This window comes from Bos javanicus, chromosome 25 (genome assembly GCF_032452875.1).
Source record: "Bos javanicus breed banteng chromosome 25, ARS-OSU_banteng_1.0, whole genome shotgun sequence".
NCBI classification, from domain to species: Eukaryota; Metazoa; Chordata; class Mammalia; order Artiodactyla; family Bovidae; genus Bos; species Bos javanicus.
Genome location: NC_083892.1, coordinates 11101583 through 11120071, shown reverse-complemented (window position 1 = coordinate 11120071; position 18489 = coordinate 11101583). Strand labels below are relative to the sequence as shown.

At 47.3% G+C, this 18489-nt stretch overlaps 1 protein-coding gene across 4 annotated transcripts in view; it reads right to left on the bottom strand.

Annotated features, from left to right (window-relative positions):
• SNX29 (sorting nexin 29) overlaps positions 1 to 18489 on the bottom strand; it is a 599088-nt gene that overhangs the window by 174481 nt on the left and 406118 nt on the right. The window lies entirely within an intron of this gene.

Below are 18489 nucleotides of genomic sequence, written 5' to 3'. Positions count from 1 at the left end.
TTTAGAATAAGCTGGCTACACTTAAGTTTAGATGATTCTGATTTTGTTGGCAACATCCACAGCACCACAGTCACAAACCAACTGAATGCGTGCTTCTTCTATCAGACCAGATCAGGGAGGTGACCTTGGCCACATCAATGTCACGGGGCTTCTTCACAGTCTGTTGGACCTGGTGTTCACTGGCCCTGACCTCCACAGTCAGCACAAGTGTGCCGGGAGCTTCTGCTTTCTTCATGGCCGACTGGGCGGTCAGAGGAAACTTGATGATGATGTAGTGGTCAAACATGCTTCTCCTGCTGAGCACAACAGGCCCATCCAACAGCGTGCATTTGGAGGAGGATGAGGAGTACTTTAATAAAAATATTTTTAATTTTTTTTAAATTGGAGGATAATTACAGTGTTGTGCTTCTGCTGTACAACAATGCAGATCAGTCATAACACAGTCATATATATATATATATATATATCCTTCCTCTTTATTTTGTTTTTAAATATAGCTTTTCATTCAACATTGTTTATAAGATTCATTCATATTGTTGGATACAGTTATAGATCTTCATACTCCTTGCTGTCTGGTACTCTAAGTGTGTGAATATGTCAGAGATTACTCATCCGCTTTCTGTGGCTCGGCATGTCATGGTTGTTATTTTCCTCTTATTTATGTGTGTGATTAATAAATGTTTTCCCCTCGCTAGCTGGTAACTCCACAATGAGAACAGCCTACTTTATACATTCTCATCACTGTGATTCAATCCTTAACACGGTGCCTGACGCATAACGGGAGGGAAGAGGGGCATGCAAGGAGCGGGAAGGAGGCAAGGAGGGAGAACACGTCACTAGTATGTCCAAAGACAGGACCCTACCCCCAAATACAAGGTCTGTTTCAGCAATCCAGTTAATTTCCTAGTTTCTGCTTGCTATAAGCTCCTTTCTTCCTTGCATATTTCACACTAAATTAAGCCCCCAGGCTCTTAAAGGATTCCTGCCTCTCGTTGCCAATAAAGATATTTAGATGTTATTAAGTAAAAATTTACAGGCACCAGAAGTCTCTGGCTCTCAAAAAAAGTTCCTTACTAAGATTCTAGCTGCCTGGGGAGGGGCTCTAAGACAGAATATTATCGTCCTCATGTTATTAGCACGTTCAAGACAGAAAACCATCCACAATTATCTTTTCGATTTTCTTTGTAAAGTACGCCCTGGTAGGAGGAAAAAAGCAAACAAACACAAGACGAAACTCCCGCACGAGGTGGGGAACAGAAAGCGATTTTCTGGTATTGAGCTGTATGAACTGCTTGTATATTTTGGAGGTTAATCCCTTGTCAGTTGTCTCATTTGTTGTTATAGACAACCAGCAGGGATTTGCTGTGTGACGCAGGGAGCTCAAACCCAGTGCTGTGTGACAACCTAGATGGGAGGGATGGGATGGGAGGTGGGAAGGAGGTTCAAGAGGGAGGGGACAAATGTATACCTACGGCTGATTTATGCTGATGTACGGCAGAAGCTAACACAATACTGTAAAGCAATTATTTTCCAGTTAAACTTTTTTTAACTAAAAAAAGTACTAAGAGGGCTTCCTGGGCAGGGACTTAAGCCTTGGGCAGCGGCCACACCCTAGAGGGACCCCACCGTCCACCCCCCCTCACCCAGACCCCACCCTCTTCCTTCTCCCTCTGATGGACATTGATAAGACGAAGTCACCGACTCCCACGTGGGAGCAGAATTTGGCTTCTGGGATTTGTGTATTACACGTCATCCTTCTAAAACTGAGTCTTTTCAGTCCTACCTGTGAGGCTCTAACTCAGTCACAAGCACAGGTGAGGCTACCTGGGGTCCTGCTCCCCTGTGACTGACCAGTTCAGAAGATGAGCTTATGACTTCACTCCGCGGAGCTTATGCTCTGTGGTGAAAGATACGAACAGCCTGGTACGAGACCCCTGCCGGCCTCACTAGCTTTTACGCCCACATGCCTTGACTCTTCATGCAAATCCTTGCTTTCCCAATGCATGCATATGCATGTCTGCCTGTTCATTCATTTAATAAATATTTATCGACAGGCGCTGGTCTAGGCCGCAGGATACAGCAGAAAAATACAACAGTGCTCGTAGAGAAAATCCAAGAAGCAGAAAGTAAGCAAGCACATAAATACACAAAAGAAAGTGCTGCAGTGTGACAGCAAGAAGGCTGCACACAGGGGACATGGGTCTGTAAAGCACCTACTATGTGCCAGGTACCATGCTGGGCCCTCTTCTTATTCTTCCACCAATCCTACATGAGAGGTGGTCAGTAGCTACATTTTACAGTCAAGGGACACAAGTGGTAAATACACACAGCTGGTAAATAAGACGGGTGGGCTCTGCCTTCTGATTCAGAGACCAAGGTGGTTAAAAAAAAAAAAAAAGACTAGTAGAAGCCAAGTTGGCCACAACGTCTTTGTTTTTCATGAAGAGAGCAAGAGGGCCAAAGTGATGGCACTGCTACTCCTAAAAGCCAGGGCTGGAGGGGTGGGAGTCAAAAGCAGCTACTCCGTGCTTTTAGCAAGTCTCAGCAAGGATCTAGTCAGGGAGACAGGACATGCCAGGGTCCCCAGGGAGGTATGGGGACTAAATTGGGCTTTCCACCCCCAGGCTCTGCCAGGTGCTTGACTGTGAATGCCCGAAAACCAGCTGTGATGTGCAGAAAATCTTAACAGTGAAAAGATTCTGGAATCTTTCCTGATATGATGGGGTATTTGAAGGAAACATGTGCCTCTTCTTACTCCTGCAGAGGAAATCAGAACTTTCCCATTGAGGAGTTGTGTGAGTTTAAAGGAGATAGAACATGAAGAGAACTTGGCACAGTGCCCAGTACAGGGGAAGTACTTGGCAAACAGACCTGCTCTCCTCATCAGCCACCGCTATCCTCCTCAGTTATTCTCAGCAATCATCACCAGCACCCTCATCAGTCGTCTCATCAACCACCTTCCTCCTCGTCATCAACCATTCTCATCTGCCCCCTCCCCCACCACCACCACCACCACCATCCTCGCCTTCAACCTCATCAGTCGTTCTCATCAACCACCTTCCTCCTCATCTGTATTTCATGTCTCTCTCCTTTCTTAGGGCTTCCCTGGTGGCTCAGCTGGTAAAAAATCCACCTGCAATGTGGGAGACCTGGGTTTGATCCCTGGGTTGGGAAGATCCCCTGGAGAAGGGAAAGGCTACCCACCCCAAGTATTCTGGCCTGGAGAATTCCATGGACTGTATTGTCCATGGGGTTGCAAAGAGTCGGACTCAACTGAGCGACTTTCACTTTCTCCTTTCTTACAGAAACTCTGTTAAGAAAGAGGCAGCATTTTTCTCTTAAAGAATACAGAACTGGAAGGTCATCTGGACCTAGGTTTGAAGGTCATGCCTGCTACCCACCAGCTGTGTCCCCTCGAGCAGGTTACCAAACCTCTCTGACCTCAGTTTACCCATCTGTAAACAAACAGGAAAATACTTTCCCTCACAGGCTGGTGGCAAGGAATCGGAATCATGTAATGAAAGGCTCAATATTAGGTGTTTACTTGTTAACAGTGGCCTGTGGATCTCTTTCCCACGTGCTTTTTTCAGGTACAAATGGACAGGGTCGGGGCAGACTTGGTAACACGACTCCGTTATTTACTTCCACAGTCCAGCACGAAGCCACCGCTGCAAAATGCACCTTGCCTTCCTTTCCTTCCCAGGAGCTGAAGTGCTTGAGCCTCTTTTCCCTCTAAGTCTTCGGGACCACAGCAGACCAGCAGCCCTAGAGGTGAGATTCCTCCTCTCCCCTTCCTCCACCCCATAGGACGGTCATCTCAACGTCCTTCGGGACTCCCTGAGACCCCAAATCAGCGTGCTTGCTCCTTTCTCACACTCTCCTCTCTGCGGCTCCTGAAAAAAAAAGCAGCCTCCACGTGGCCGCCAACTTGAGCTGCCTCCTCCGGCTCCAGACAGAGCAGTCTGGCAGAATCTCACTCAGTGGGGAAGTCTGGCACGGAGCTGGGATTCACAGTCTCTCTGGATGCGCCTGCCGGCGGCACAAAGAGATAACCTTTAAAGGTTGGACTCAAACTGCTTTTCAGTATCTGAAGGGATAGAAGAAAAGATCCAAAACTTTCAGCGACAGCCCCTCTTCTCCCCCCAGCCGCTCCCCCAAACCCAAGCTGACTTTATTAGAAGACAAAGGCTTCGCCAAGCCCAGACCAGGGAGGAGGAAAAAACCCAAAACACAACAGCCTTAATGGTTCAAGTTCATCAGTTCAGATGAATGCGTACTAAGCTGATGCAAGTGAAAGTGAAAGTTGCCCAGTCGAGTCCGACTCTTTGCGACCCCATGGACTATATACAGTCCATGGAATTCTCCAGGCCAGAATACTGGACTGGGTAGCCTTTCCCTTCTCCAGGAGATCTTCCCATCCCAGGGATCGAACCCAGGTCTCCCGCATTGCAGGTGGATTCTTCACCAGCTGAGCCACAGAATACTGCAGTGGTGATGCAAAAGCCCTCCTCATGCCAGGACAGTTCAAGTTCTAAAGATCGTAAGAGAACTCACCCAAGCTAGGAGAAGCATCGACTCCCCATGCCCAGGGTTGCTGTTTCAAACACAGGAGTGAAAAAGCAGGAAACACATTCCTGCACCACAGGCCTTGGGAAAGCATTCATCACATAAACATGAATCATGACAGCTGACATCTGAACAGCTGCCTAATGATTGATCAACTGTTTCTACATCTGTCTCCCTTCACCTTGCGTGAGCATTGGGCCGGAGTGGCATCTTCCAATGAGGAAACCACAGCTTAGCATCACGCAGTTGGAGGCTCCAGACAATGGTCTGGGTCTTCTGGTCACAGGAAAACCTCACAGTCAAGAAGGGAGGGGAAGACACTTGTGCCCAAAGACTCCAACAACTGGAATGGAAGTGGAGGTAGCATGGGTTCCAGACTCCCTGCTGCAGAGGAAGCTATTTCTAGGACTAGGGGCCCCTGTGCACTTGTGAGTGCAAACGTGTGGGTGTCAAGACCCACAGCGTACACATCTTCCAATCCACAATGACCCCGTGAACGAAGCAGCAGCCCTGCTTAAAAGGGGAGAAAGTCGTGACTTGGACAGGATAATAGAGACCCTGTTCTAAACAGTCATCCAACTATGAACCAAGAGGCAGCTCCGGGTTCACACTTGAGGCGACCGCAGAGTCCACATCTGGACCCCCTCTCAGATGCCCAGGAATTTCAGACTCATCATCTGCTCTCCTCTCCATGGCCGCTCTGTGTGGGTGGGTGGCCAGGCAGGCAGATAGACAGAGAGACATAAAGACAAACAGACCCAGCTGGTTGCAGTGCCCTGAGTCCCACTGCCCTCTGCCCCAGCCACACCAGCCTTCTAGCTCCTCTTGGGAACCAAGCCCTCTCACACCTCCAGGGCTTTGTATATGTTGTTCCTTCTGCCTAGAATATTCCTCTTTTAGTTATTAGCGAGCTCTACATCATCTTTCAGGAATGAGCAGGTATCCTCAGAGGATCTCTTTCTTGCCCCCAATTACTTGGGCCCCTTCCTGTAATCTCTGGAGCCCTGTGTAGGATTCCATCACAGTACGTACACAAATTGTAACTACTGGTTCATTTGTAAATATTTTCACATTAATAGGTTTAAAGTCTCCTCTCTGTTAAGACTGTAAGCTCCATTGGGGTGGGGGGATCACATCTATAATCTGCACTGATGTATCCCTAGGACCCAACACAGTGCCTGATTCACATGAGGGCTCCTTGAATCCTCAGTATCTGACCCTCTTAAGCCCCTCCTACTGATCTTGAACTCTCAACCCCAGCAATCAAGGTGCTGGGACTGGGACCTTGAGTGTGTAAAGGGGATCGTGGGAAAGTCTAGGGATTCCAGCTGAAGGTTTGAGCTACACTTGACCACCAAGCTCTAGAGAAACAAAACTGTTACTACAAAACATCAACCTTTGCTTTATTGACTACGCCAAAGCTTTTGACTGTGTGGATCACAACAAACTGTGGAACATTCTTCAAGAGATGGGAATACCAGACCACCTGACCTGCCTCCTGAGAAATTTGAATGCAGGTAAAGAAGCAACAGTTAGAACTGGACAAGGAACAACACACTGGTTCCAAATTGGGAAAAGAGTATGTCAGGGCTGCATACTGTCATCCTGCTTATTTAACTTATATACAGAGTACATCATGCAAAATGCCAGGCTGGATGAAGCACAAGCTGGAATCAAGATTGCTGGGAGAAATATCAATAACCTCAGATATGCAGATGACACCACCCTTATGGCAAAAAGCGAAGAACTAAAGAGCCTCTTGATGAAAGTGAAAGAAGAGAGAGAAAAAGTTGGCTTAAAACTCAACATTCAGAAAACTAAGATCTTGGCATCTGGTCCTATCCCCTCATGGCAAATAGATGGGGAAACAATGGAAACAGTGAGAGACTTTATTTTCTTGGGCTCCAAAATCACTGCAGATGGTGATTGCAGCCATGAAATTAAAAGGTGCTTGCTCCTTGAAAGAAAAGCTAGAACCAACCTAGACACCATATTAAAAAGCAGAGACATTACTTTGCCAACAAAGGTCTCTCTAGTCAAAGTTGTGGTTTTTCCAGTGGTCATGTATGGATGTGAGAATTGGACTATAAAGAAAGCTGAGCACTGAAAAATTGATACTTTTAAACTGTGGTGTTGGAGAAGACTCTTGAGAGTTCCTTGGACTGCAAGGAGATCCAACCAGTCCATTCTGAAGGAGATCAGCCCTGGGATTTCTTTGGAAGGAATGATGCTAAAGCTGAAACTCCAGTACTTTGGCCACCTCATGCGAAGAGTTGACTCATTGGAAAAGACTCTGATGCTGGGAGGGATTGGGGGCAGGAGGAGAAGGGGATGACAGAGGATGAGATGGCTGGATGGCATCACCGACTCAATGGACATGTGTTTGAGCCAAGCTCCGGGAGTTGGTGATGGACAGGGAAGCCTGGCATGCTGCAGTCCATGGGGTCGCAAAGAGTTGGACACGACTGAGTGACTAAACTGAACTACTACACCACAAGACTGAATAATACCTGGGCGGGTAAAACTTTTGGAACCAAGGTTGGGCCAGTTAACCACTGAAGAGGAAAGTTGCCTGAATAATGAAAAACTGAGGCAGGGTTGACCTTGAATGACAAGGGGAATGATCCAGGAGGGACTGATTGTTTAGGGAGAAGTTTTATAAGAAATGCAAAATAAGAACTCAGGGCCTATCAGGATATACTACAATTGAAGAACTGGAGTCAAGAGTATGAAGTCAAGATGTCAGATGGCAGGCCTCCCACTAGAAAGATTCATTTGTAGGTTCATGTATTGGTTTATTCATCTATCCATCCATCCATTCATCCATCCAGTATGCAATGAGCTTGCCTCCTCTGCTCAAGTCAATGGGGACACTGTAGTGAACAGAACTGACAGTCAGCTGTGCTTTGTGGAGCTGACCTCCTGGGTCTGCAGCAGGTCACAGCCTGCATACAGTGGCACATGTGGGTCTGGGTCTAGACCTCAGGGGCTGGGTCCAGGTTAGGGATACTAATATGGTAGCCATGGCCATGCTGACTGCATGAGAACCATGGCATCAACCTGAGTGGTTTCTGCTGAATCACCATGACATGGGATGAGAGGCTGGGGTACCCTTGATGCTCTGATCCTCGACCCCCCACCCCCCACCCAGGTAAGGGGCAAGTCCTCAGTCTCTTAACTCTGCCAGTTGCAAAGTGCCCAGAGGGAAGGAACTCCATCTAAGACGTGAAGGCTGGCGGTCAGTCAGCATGTGTGTGTTAGTCACTCAGTCGTATCCCATGGACTGTGGCCCTCCAGGCTCTCTGTCCATGTGATTCTCAGGCAAGAATACTGGAGTGGGCTGCCATTCCCTTCTCCAGTCAGTGTATTGGCTGCTGTTTGCACTCACATCCTCAAGACGGACGGATGGGTACCTGTGTGCCCACTTCTCATGCTGGGGCAGCAAAACCAGCAATGACAGAGAGCAGCTAAAGGGCCTTTTCCCATACAGACCAGCAGGACCTGACAGCTAAGCTCTCACAAACTTACAAGCATGGAAAGCGGCCTCAGAGGTCAACTGGTCCCTCCTGCATGGGACAAGGGTCAAGTGTGGCTGGGGAATAAAGATCAGCATTTGGAAGCACCACCCTGCCTCGAAGGGCTCTTCATTGTTCCGTCTTATTCATAGTAAGTAAGTAGTCAGTGACCAAGACTGTATCTCTGTCACTTACAAGGACATCCTTAGCACCAAGCCTGATGCAAGCCAGCTGGATAGACAAACAGACACAAAGAAGAATACAGAGTCAGCCCAAAACTGTTTCTCTCTCACTTCCACTCATTGGTCTCCATTCAGTCCTCTAGAGACAGCTGGGAGTCCAGGTAAAAACCTGGGACTTGGGGTGGGGAGGCCAACAGCGAATCTTTCGTTTGACCTTGGACAAGTTACTTCCTAACCATTCTGAACATGTCTTTCTCCACCCCAAAAATGGAAAGAAAGTCTACAGGATCTCAGGACTGTTGCAACAGTGAAATGAAATAAACATAAGCACTTCATCAGGTAAACCAGGAGCCTCCTGATTCCCAAGATTTGGAGATCAGGAAAAAAAGAACAAACAATAATTCTCATAATAAAGTTAAAAGATAAGCAAGAGACCAGGAAAAAGAATTACCATCCAAAGGACTCGCATGAATTGACCAAAAAAGTGATGAGCAATTTCACAGAAAAATGGGGGAAGGATACAAACAGGTAATTCACAAAAAGAAAAGAAAAAGGAAAAAAAAGGCAAATTAAAGCACAGAGAACCGCAAACTCACAAATAATTAGGAAAATGCAAGTTCCAACATCATGTAAACATTTTTTTTCCTCTATCAGATTGGTAAAATTTTAAAGACTGATGATCCCCAAGGTTGGCAAGGACATGGGGACAAAACATTCCTTTATTTTGTTGGTGTGATTGACAACTGGTTCAGCCTTTTAGGAGAGCAATTTGGCTGGGCCTTTTTTTTTCTTTTAAGTATATACTTTTCAACTCAGCAAAGCCACTTCTAGTTATTTATCCTAGGGAATTACTTACAATGTGTATGAAGAGGTCTACACCATACAAGGACAATTCCGGCAGTTAGGTTTGCAATGGTTGGGAAATAAAACAGTTGAAATGTCCATCAGGAGAACAGTTACATAAACAATGCTTCCTTCATACTGGAAAATAACTCTGCGGAAGCTTAAAAAGAGTGAGGAGAAGAGAGGTCTATTTACTGCGAGAGGAGAACACGTATCTTATATTCCATTTTTTCCCAAGAAGAACAATAAACGCCTGATAAAAACCACAGTAGGATTTAATGGCACCACGCAAAGCAGAGGTTCTCCGTCCCGGGGGATGCTGGCCATGTCTGGGGACATCTTGTGTCATCACAGGTGGGGAGAGGGGACAGTGACACTAGGCAGAGGCCAGGGTGCAGCTCGAGGTCCTGCATGCACAGGTGAGGCCCCACCCCAAGGAGCTGCGGTTGTTCAGTCACTCAGTCATGTCCGACTCTTTTGCAACCCCACGGATTGTAGCCTGCCAGGTTCCTCTGTCCATGGGATTTTCAGGAAAGAATACTGGAGTGGGTTGCCATTTCCCACTCCCCCAGGGGAGTGATCCCCCTGGGGATCTTCCCAACCCAGGCATTGAACCCACGTCTGCTGCATTGGCAGGCTGCTTCTTCACCACTGAGCTACCACAGAAGCCTACAACCAGGAATTATCTGGCCCCAAATGTCAACTGTGCTACAGCTGAGAAACTCTGGTGCAGAGATACTTAACTGTCACCAAACTGGCTCCTGAGTCAACCTCAGGCTATGAGCAGCCTGTAGCCTTTGAGGGCTACGTGCTCTTTGGGCCAGTCTGACCCCCTCCCCCCGGTAAGAGCACACTCATTTTGGGAGGAAGTACCCACTCCCCCTGGCCTGCAGTTTTATGAGGAGGTATGCAAGCATGGTGCCCAAGCGGACACAGAGACTGGCAGACAAGGGGCACAGCCACCATCATCAAAAGGCTCAGATCTAGGACCCTTGTCAGAACTGGGGAGGGGAGAACAGAGGCCTTTCCTATGGGGGCAGCTGAGCTGAGGGGACACAAGCCTGAAGCTGCCCACTGACCTCCTGCCACCACAGCCTGGCTGTGAACGGAGCCAGCACAGAGAGCAAGATGACCCTCCCCAAAGAGGTGGAGCCCTCATGCCCGTGAGTTCCTGGAATTCAAGCCATGCCCATCCTTGGTCTTTTCTATTAGGCAGTCAATGAATGTCCTTCATTTCTGACGCTGGATCGAGCTGGATTTCTATCTACCACAAGGAAGAGAGTGCTGGGGCGGGTCAGGAATTAATGTCCTGTTTAGAAGAATCAGGTGGTCAGTTGGTGGTTTAGTCGCTAAGTCGTGTCCAACTTTTGTGACCCAATGGACTGTAGCCACCCTGGGCTCCTCTGTCCATGGGATTCTCCAGGCAAGGGCAAGATTACTGGAGTGGGGTGCCATTTCCTTCTCCAGGGGATCTTCCCAACCCAGAGATCGAACCCAGGTCTCCTAGATTGCAGGCAGATTCTTAACCATCTGAGCCACCCACGTTGTCCCAGTTTGAGGATCCCTGGCCTGGATGTGAAGGGGGTTCGTGTGCCAGGATCGGGCTGGGTCCTGCCACAGAGGTGGTTGTGTTAGACACCCTTTTATCCCGTTCTCTGAGACTACTCAGATTCACCCTCCACTTCGAGCCCTTGTACCAAGACATGGCTCCCCATGGAAATCTGTCCACAAGGGACCAAGCACAGGGACCAGCAAACAAAAGCATCCAGGGGAACCAGGGCTTCTCAACTGTGACACTGCTGATACCCTGCGTTAGATCATAGTCGTGGGGGCTGTCCTGTGTGTTACAGGGTGTTGAGCCGCATCCCGAGCACCCAACCCTCTCCATCGTCTAGCACAAAACAAGTGTAGGCAGGTTTACAGTGATGGCTCCTGGTGATGGGAAGAAGAGACATCTGAGCTGACTCTGAGTAGGAGATCCTCAAGCCTTGAGACCAGAATTGTTCTCAGGCATATGGAGAAAACCACAGAAACACAGCAGGTCAGAAACTGGTGCAGAGGGCCAAACCACGCCCAGAAATCCAAGACCAAGTGAGATAAAGCAGGTACTCTTCCCACTTCTTACCCACTCCACTTGGCAAACAACTTTCTGGCAAAAAAAAAAAAAAAAAAAAATCTCACTGTCAACAGGAACACTCTGTGATTTGTATGGTGAAGGAGGACGCTTTCTTGCTTGTTTGGGTTAATTTAGGGGGCACCGGTATATGATTTTACAGATATTGATGAAAAGCAGTAAAGTTCATAAGAATAAAAATAGCACCAACCAATTAGCTCTGTACCATATTAACTCTGCAATAGAACAATAATTGGTCATTAAAAAGCTTAGGTGAGTATTACGAGGAGTGACTAGGTAATTGTGCCAGGAAACACCATTTTCCCAGCAGCAGGGATCCTCCAACTTCCAACAACATGCCACTGGCAGGCAGCTTGGGGCTGTCGCATTTGCATGCAATTAGGACTTCCAGGAGAAAAAGTGCCCCCCCTCCACTTTAACCTGATTCTTTCATTTTGCCTTTCTCCAAAGCTCAGAGAAGAAAGTCTGCAGCCAAATGGAGAGAACGGGGAATACCAAGAAGCCGTCCAGTGACTGAAGATGGAAAACATTCGCTGATCTGTGGTTTGTAGAACTTTTCTTCCCAGGGCAGAAGAAAGCTGAGCTGCTTTCTTCTCTGAGTCAAGAACTAAGAATGGGCAAGAACTAAGAAAGGGCTGTCTGCCTGCGGGGTCCTGGTTTCTGCTCCCGAGCAGTTCAAGGCTGGGGAGACTTTTTGCCCAGGCTGGGACCCCACCCTCTCTTCTCAGGAGACCAACAGAAGTGATGCAAAGGAGTCTCTCATAAAACGACAAACTTCAGACTTCTGAAAAGCAACAGCCAGACAGGAAAGTGGCTTTGTCCAGATTTCTGTTTTCACCAGAACTCTCCCTTCAGACCAGGGAACAGAAAAGGAGCAGCTGGCTGGGACTGGGGAACCAGAAAAAGGGAATTACTGCAGCAAAACAGATTCATATCTTAGCCAAGTTTTTCTTTCTTCCGTTCTGTTTCTCTAATGGTGAGGCTGAAGATGGGCTAAGGCAAACATGCTGAAGAAGGCCCATTCAGCAGTGTTCAGGGCACTACAGGTAAAGGGAAGGACTTCCATACCTCTCCTTCCTTTTTTATGTAATAATTTCCATACTGCCTCACTTGGAAAAAAAGGAATCTAGCTCCTTGCAGCCTCTAAGGAGGCTGAGGTGGAGTCCATGATCAAGTAGATGCTAAATAAAGGCTCTTCCAATCACGCAGACGAGCCCAGAGACATTCAACAGGGGGAATTCCTTCTGTGTTTACCTTCAGGTCTAATTATTGATCACAAGTCAAGCAGTTCTTAGATCACTAAGGGCAGTGTTTGCAGGGTAGCTGTGTGCCAGGCACTGTGCTAACCGCTTTATCTGTCATCCTCTGTTGTCACTTTGTAAAGTGAGTGGATGGATGCCCGTCCCTCCCACCGGTATCTCTCTCTGCAGCCCTTCTATCGCGAGATTGTTATATTTAGCTGGTAGCGTCTGTCCCCTCTAGATTGTGAAGGTGAGAGGGTAAATGCAATGTCAAGCCTTGCTCTGCAGCATTTAACACATGCCTGGCATCTAGTTGACCCTCCATCCACAGCTTTGGGATAAAGGAATTATGCTACAAAAGGAAAAATCATAAAGTTCCGCCTGTTTGAGAAGATAAAAGCAGTAACGGAGAATAATAGTGACTTGAGTGTCCAAGGGGAGGAGAACAGGCCTTTTTGGTTTGGCTTTTTGTTTTCCACCTGTATCAGGCTTTCCCAGAAACCTTGAGCATCCCAGGAACAGCAGGAGGTGAATGTGCTGTAATCCCCAGAGGTGCCTGCCTCTGTGGTGTAGAAAGTTCTCCGGGAAGGAGAGAGCAAAAACAGAGGCCATGGCTCCCACAGCTTCACTTATCATGCGGCACAGACACCAACCTGGCTGGAAGGAAACTCAGAAATCAAACGACCCACTGCCAGGCTCCCAGCAGTGTGGGGGGAGGGACCTAACGTGAACCCCTTTGTCCTGTGTCCCCCACCCCTGGAACGTAACCCACGAGGGCAGAGGCTTCTGATCAGCCCATGTTACTGTGGCTGCCATGCCCATTTCTGTGCTGGGCTCCAACATCTCATCTTTCTCTGCTTAATGAATTCCTCCCTCTCTGCACAGCTACTGACTCAGAAAGTATAAAGATGGAACCGCGGCTAAAAGCAAACTTGAAGGCCTGAGGGGTAAACCATCTTAGCACAGAGATGAAAAGGGCTGAAGCACCCAAAGACTGAGGTACAAAAGCATCGCCATCCTCCTATGCAGCCCACCAGACCCTGTGATCTTTTATTAATACAAAAAAATCACGGATCTTCACTGTACAGCATATATAAATATGCTCTGCCAGGATAAACCTTGAAAACTCCTGCCTTTGCTGCATGATATCCTTCAGGGGGTGGGGGAACCCCAAAACTGAATGAGTCTTCCTGGGACACCATCTTTACTCCAAGTCAAGAGAGCCCCGCTGTGGTCCCCAGGAAAGGGGGCTTATTCTAGAACAAAAACGCTGGTGAAACAAAGCAATTGTCATTACAAAGGAAATCTGGGCAAGTGGAATACGGTACCGTAGCCAGTGCTTCTGGTGGTGAAATTCAAAGGCTGAAATGAACGCCATGGAGAGGACTGATTTCAGCTGTATTTATGCTACTGGTGCTTTTCAAAGGGAAAGAGCTAAGGATTCAGAGAATAAGTGGATTGATGTATTAGTTCATGCCAATTCGGTGGCTGTAATGTTGGCTTAAGGAAAAAAAAAATAGGTGGATTGTTTTAAGGTCTAACATGCCTTTGTAAATACTACGGTAGGATATTAAGACAGAGGACCACAAATTTGTTTGGAAGTTGGGGTATTTGGGTAATAAGAGCAAACGCTTGCAAAAGTATAAACTAGGAACTAATTGACAAATGACAGATGTAACCATGTCACGTGGAAGGGACAGAAAGTCAAACCCCACCAGCACAACTGTGTGTTAACACACACACAGAAACTAAGCAAGACCAGTTAGTAAATAGGGCTTCGTTTTGTTTTTCCATTCTGTTTGTTGCTGTTTAATCATTTTGTCTCTGGCACGTGTCTGCAGGCAGCCAAGCGCTGTAACAGGGGCCAGAAGTAAGAAATCTTCATAGAAGAAAAACTTAAGTTGGGAAAGTTCTGGACATCAATTTTACTTTTGTCCTGAAACCTGGCCAAAGGCTGCCACTTCTTTCTTTTATGCCAGAGCACACCCTCAGCGCCCACCTCGGGACATGGGAACACAGCATGGAAACTGCAGTGTTCAGAGACACAAATCCTTTCAAATAACTTGCATTCAGTCCTATCAAGGGACTACAGTGCTTCTGGCCAGAAACCTGTGTGCAAAATACACACCCAGACCCCTTCTACAAACAAGCGGTGAGAGCCGGGGAACTACGAGCAGCTGGAGAACCAGTTTAGCTCCTCCTCTGTGGTCAGAAGTATCCCAGTTCCCAAGCGTCCAGGCAGGCTTGGGGACCCTGCTGCTGCTCAAACAAGAGCAGTCACGGCCAATAGGCACCCACTTTAACAATTTTCCAAAGCAAACCCACCACAGGCCCCTCTCGGCTTTGCAGGACTCTAATGTGTGTTCTGCAGGGAGCTTGGAGTAGTGGCACAGGGCATCCCTGGCTTAGTCGTAGGGGGTCCTTGGTCCACAGTCTCAGGGATGCAGGCGGCTATCCACACAGGCAAGTTCCTGGTCAAGCTGGGTCCTTCCGAGGCAACTGGCCAATCTGCTCCCTGGATTGCTAAAGCTGGACTCCACCCACATTTATAGAATCTGTGCAAACTGGTACCTTGTCCGGAAATGCTTTGGGGTCTAAACATCATGGGTATTTTTTTTTTATTATTTTTTATAATTACTATTGGCTGCACCATGTGGCATGTGGAACTTCCCCAACCAGGGATCGAACTTGTGCCCCCTGCAGCAGAAGCACGGAGTCTTAACCACCGGACCACTAGGGAATATCTGGAAATCATGTTTCTGACTGAGCTGCTTCTCTGTGTCCTGTTTCCCCATATATAAAATGGGGAGAATAAGTGCTTGCTACCCCACAGGGTTGCTGTGAGGACTGAATGAGCTGCTTTATGTAACACATAGGCCAGTGAGAGGTGGCATTTCCCAAGTGTTATTCATTCACGTGTCACCGTCCTAAACTTCTTGCTGTTTTCACTATCATACATCTAGTATTTTTCTTTAAACTGAATCATTTTCTTTCTCAAGTTTATTTTAAAAGGAAACTGCACATCACCATGCTAAATGGAAAAACAGAATCCCATGCAGGCAGCACTAGTGGTAAAGAACATACCTGCCCAGGCAGGAGATGTAAGAGATGCAGGTTTGATCCCTGGATCAGGAAGATCCCCTGGAGGAGGGCATGGCAACCCACTCCAGTGTTCTTGCCTGGGAAATCCCATGGACAGAGGAGCCTGGCTACAGTCCATAGGGTCGCAGAGAGTCAAACACAACTAAAGTCAGACATAACTGAAGCAACTTAGCAAGCATGCCAGCCATAAGTAGAAGGCAGGCATAAAGTTGTATTATTTTTATAATACCTACAATAAAAGAAAACAATGTAGCTCAGTGAGATCGAGTCTGCTGCCTGTCGGAGGTGTTAATCCTGGGTCTTCCTCAGTCTCTGCTAAGAGGCTAGACTAGAGTGCGTTCAAGGCCCCGTGGCCACAGGGAGACTTCTTCTACATCATTGCCAGTGATTGAGGAGCTATAAGACCAGTGGTCGTCGCCCTGCAGAACCTGTCACGGGATGCCCGATTTCTGTCACTCCAAAACTTCACTAAGCACAGATAGGACGACACAGAAGACCACCTAGCTTCCTGCCACTCCAGGAGAGACTGATCTAAATGGTCCCCATCCGGCACTTCCTGTGATGATGGGAATGTTCTGTGTCTACGTTGTCCAATGTGGCAGCCACCAGCCTCATGTGGCTATGAAGCACCTGAAGCGCGGATGGCGCGTCTGAGGGACTCCAGTTAAATTTCAATTAAGTCAAATTTAAATGGCCACATGAGGCTAGTGGCTGTTGGACTGGACAGCACAGATCTGCTGGAAAAGCTACACATGCTGTTCCTTTCGTCTGGGCTCTTCAAATGGACTCAAGGTCCTTTTTATGGTTATGCACTTAGCTTCCTTGGAGGGAGATCTTAAGTAAACCTGAGAGTGATCTGCCATAGGGATGCAACAGGGCATCGTCTGCCATGTCCTCTATTATCGTTTAGTCTAAAGTCCCATAGCGACATTTCTTGTAGAGCTCTTTGAGGAACTGACATATCTTCTTCCAGTTAGTGATGGACTTACCCAGAATAGCTACATTTCCATTTTCACACTGGCTGCCAGGAAGCACAAAGGGAAACTTTCAAACTAATGAGAGCAACCATGTAGGCTCTCATTATAAATATATATATATATATATATATATATATGTATATCTATATGTGTGATTTCCAGTGTTCCCTTAATGAAAGTGCTCTTAGTTTACATTTACTCTGATTTTGATATTGTATTTCTTCTATTTTATCACTCCTTTCTGAGTTTCTCTAGAAATTATCTGAAATCCTTTGTGGAATTATATAAAATGTATTTTTAAGCTAGTAAAAATAAAGTCCAACAGTACCACTATTTTAAATGAGTCACCCTCTCTCCAATTATCATTATCGTTTAAAAAACAACAAAGTCAAAGCAAAGCACACTGTAACAAAGCCTTTCTCAAAAGCTTCCAGCCACATGCTCAGAGTCTGTTCTTGAGGCACTGACCGGAAGCACTGTTTGCTAAAAGGAGAGAGACAGTTACCTTCCAGAAATGCTGCTCCATACTACTCCAAGACCAGAGGGGATTTTCAGAGAGCCCGCAGCATGGGATGGAGCTGCTCTGGGTGATGCGAGGCCTGCCAGGCCCGCGGCTCCATGTGATCTGGGCCTCGTCCTCTGCACAATGGGCTGGATCATATCCAGGAAAGCTTTGGAAACTCTGGTCAAGCACAGGGCGACTGCAGCTCGAACGCCGCCGTGACCAGTGTGGGAACAATCGCCCGGGCAACGGCACATGTGCTGTGTCCGTCTCGTTCGTAACAGACTTCTGGTCACTGAAAACGGCCCTGTGACTTGCCGGGGTGAGGTGGGGGAGGAGTCAGGAACGAAAGGTCAAGGAAACCTCTCCAGGGAGCTCGCATTCTAATTTTGCTCTAAAATAAAGCTGTCTGCTTCCCTCTCTTCCTCCTTCAGGCAACACCCCCAGCTTTCTGATGATCGCAAGGCAGAAGTTACAGGACATTCAAATAAGAGGGTGTCTTCTTGGTTTGGTTTGGGATAAAAAAGGAGAAGAGGACATTCAGAAATCTGTCATCTCCAATTCTCTTTTCAAGCCAGAGCTGAGAACATCACGAACACAAAGATTCCCTAATATTTACTAAAGTGCTATCGTCGCCCGGCCAAACAAGCAAACTAACGTGACGTTCTAGTGCAAACTTCCTTGCCAAACTCTAGCTCATCTGTCCAGAAGATTTCAGGTGAGCGGCGTGTAGCATGCTCAGGCCCATCCCTACAGAACCCACGCCCACTGCCAGACCTGCCATCAGTGACCAAAGGCAGCGGCCAAGTCAGAAGATGAGAGACGAATCTCAAGTGCCTACTAGGCACCATGTATTCCTCGTCCTGACAAAAGCTTTCCAAACTGAGCATTATTATGATTTCCATTTTACAGATAAGGAAACTGATCTTTACCTAAGCCATAAAAGTGAGACCAGGGCCCCTATTCCCAAGTTCAGCATCCTTTCAGCCCTACCCCAGTCTCCTGGAGACATGCCTTCATAGCTGAGAAAACTTCAACGGTCAATTCCCCACTAAGAAAAATGACAAAACAAAACAAAACCAAGGTTTTTCACAGAGCTCGTGGGAATAAGAACAAAACCTAATGAAAGCTGTTGTGATACAGGATGACAGTGGAGCCAGAAGCAGTGAAGAGTCAAAGCTGAAAACCAAACAGCCCCAGCACAAAACACCAATGGCTGGAGTTCAGTTCAGAAGAGAAGAAGAAAGAAAGAAAGTGGGTAAGTAGGCAGGGCTGGAAAAGACATCAGAAAATCAGAGAAAAGATGGAAAACCAGGGTCCCAATTGTTGGGGCAAAATCAGCTCTAAAGCAAAGGTTCCCCTTGTCCCAGACACTCAATCCCCAACTGGGTGTAGGCTGGCCGGCTCCACCCCAGGAGGCAAATTGA